Source organism: Cryptomeria japonica, chromosome 1, assembly GCF_030272615.1.
Source record: "Cryptomeria japonica chromosome 1, Sugi_1.0, whole genome shotgun sequence".
Lineage (NCBI taxonomy): Eukaryota > Viridiplantae > Streptophyta > Pinopsida > Cupressales > Cupressaceae > Cryptomeria > Cryptomeria japonica.
The window spans coordinates 223292440-223295477 of NC_081405.1; positions in this window are offsets into that span (position 1 = coordinate 223292440).

Sequence of the window (3038 nt, forward strand, 5' to 3'; positions counted from 1 at the left end):
GCACTAACATAATATAAAGCTAAAACAAATAGATAACAATCATACATGATTCACTCCATAACACATATATTTTGGTTACGCAGAAACTCTTGGTTAGAGAGAAAAACTATGGTGGGGATGGCACCCACAAGTTCACTACTGCAATAATAAAGATTGCTCGGTTAGAGCTACATGTTTAGCTATTTTTGATAGCTTACCCTGTTAGGAGTATCAAGATCTGTTAGATCTACCTTGCTAAAGGATTTTACAACACTTAAACTAAATGTTGTACCTAGTTAGAGGCTTTACAATTTATAGACTTGATTAGAGTCTTTTACCCTGTTAAAGGTTTCTCTTATAATCTTCAAAATATTACAATAAAATCATTACAAATATCTGCAACTTTACATTTGAAATGTTATAGCAGATTCTATGTGCTCAGAATAAGATTACCTTGCTTATAGCATATCTCGGTAACCCATATAGTAACTCGATAAACCCTTTTGTTTACTCTGTTCTTTGACTGTTCTCTGAAATCCTTCTCGGTGACCTCTATGTCTCTATAACAGTCATAACACTTAGTGCTTTTTCAGATGTCTTGCTTCATATATCTCTATATCTTCCTTTCTGTCATGCTACATGTATATTTCTGATCTTAATCCATGTTGTATAAATAGATCTCTTATAACGGTGATCCTTTCATTGCTTCGATCTTACAAACATGTTTTATCGAATGAATAACCATGCAAAATATTTCATTGGTTAGATGACCTCAAAATCATACACAATCTTTAAGTACAATTTCCAATGTGATAATAATTAGATGTTCCTCGATCTTGTAACATGTTTTCATATGTATGTCCAGGTTCAATGAATCTAGTAACACGTTTCACTCGGTGTATATCAAATCGGTGTGTCATCTTTGCTACTCGGTAGACATGGAATGATACTTGGTAGATAGCTCGGTGTATACTATGCTCTGAGACTACTTTATTTTATAACCGACTGGACTGTTCATACCGACTGAATATTTCGGTAGTAGTAACTGACTAGAGCATATAGAATAACTTTGACATAAAACTAATGGCAACTTGATAAGTAGTAACAATCTCCCCTTTTGACATTAGTTGAGATGTTTGACAAAAACTACTTTCAAAGTTATAACCCAATAATCTATATACTTGCAAAATTTGACTATACTAATAGTATATACAATAGTCAATAAAATAATATATCTAGATATACTCCCCTTATCGATATACAATACAAAACTCTAATTTTTCATGTTGTTGCACTGCTCAGTTCACTGCTCTTGGATACTCTGCTTACTCTGCTTGGTATACTCCCCCTGTATACTATACTCCTTTTGTTTGATACTTTGAATACTATATCACTCCCCCTTTTTGACAAACATCAAAACTTTAATTACCATTCGGGGGTCGTAACTGATCAAAAATGGATTTGTACTTGGTCTGGGCTTCGGTGAGAGTGACAGAGAGTGCATTCTTTACACTATCCATTAAAGAATTTTGCGCTTGAATATCAACCAATAATGATGTTAAGCCATATAGAGTGCTTCCCTCTTGTGTAGTAGATAAGGAAGTGGCTCAGTTGATCTGTTCTTGGACGGATGAAAGATGAGGAAGGAATAATGTCTGAAGTGTCATTATGTCCATCTTGATCTTGTGTTCTTCATTTCTTAGGTCCAATTGTTGAGCCATGAGCTGTTGTAACCTTGTATAGAAATTCTGAACTGAATTTAGCTCTATGGTCAACTTATTTGAGAGATCGATGATCTCTTTCTCAATTGCCTCTGTTTTATTCTCGATGTCTTTAATGAATAAAGAAAATGTGTGGAGTTTCTGGAATAAATAATGAATGTGCTTGAGTTGAGGAGTCAACTCAGTAATAAATTTGATAAGTTTAACTTTGCCAATAGCTATAGCTTTTTGTACCTCTTCTATCATTTTTGCAGTGAGCTCTTTGTCTTTTAGCTTGCTCAAATACTCTAATGCATCTACTCCAGATGTCTCTATCTTTGTTAGGAGTTCATCCAGTTGAATGTGGATGGCTACATCTGTTGACACTATAGCTTCAGGTAGCATATCTATTAAGAGTGCTTTGACCTTCTGAAGTACCTTATTTTTCTTTCGAATCGCTATTTGCTTCTCTTGTTCGGCCTTTGCTTTGCATATTTCACCAAAATCAATGAGTGCTTGCCCCTTTAATTTTGATATATCTACATTGGGCAACACTATTGGTTTTGACAAATCAACTTTAAAACTATGCTTTTTCATCTTCTTTTCTTTACCTTTCATCGATGGAACTAGGAAAATAGCTTGTGAGGGTTGATGACCCTCGGTAGGTTGCTACATAGAGGCAACACTTTGATCGGTTTCTTTAGCCTCTATAGAGTCCTTTGGTGTCTCGGTACTTGGTGTCTCAGTTGCAACATTCTCAGTGGTAGAAGGTACTTGAGATGTCTGTTCTTGAGTAGTACCTTCTCTTGTTGTAGACTTGTGACCTTCGGTGCCTTGCTCCGTATCTTGAGGGGTTTCGGTTGAGACAGGTTGCTTGATTGATGGATAAGGCTGAACTTGTTCCAAGACTGATTCACTGGATACAAGTTTTGCATATGCATTGCCTTCTATCATTTCCTATTCCGGTGCCTCTGTATCCATGATATCTTCATTTATTTGAATGGTGTCAGCAGGGTTTTGCTCAGTAACATCAGGATCTTGCTCGGTGACATCAACAATTTCAACTTCAGTTTGCTCACCGACATCATTGACTTTAAAGATTTCCTGCCACTTTGCTTTTGTCTCATTTTCAACTTCAATATACAGCCCATTCATCAATTTTAAGGCTCTTTGTTTGATGAGAAACTTTGAGTTGTAGGTTGTCAGATGTTCTTTTATTTCAGCTACTGACATGTCAGGAAAGAGATGTACCAGACTTCTTTCTTTGATCTATTTCTCCAAGTCCATTGCATACTTCCACCTATTATCAATATGCAAATAAAGTTCATTCAAAAGTGACTTAGCTAGTTCCAATGGAGC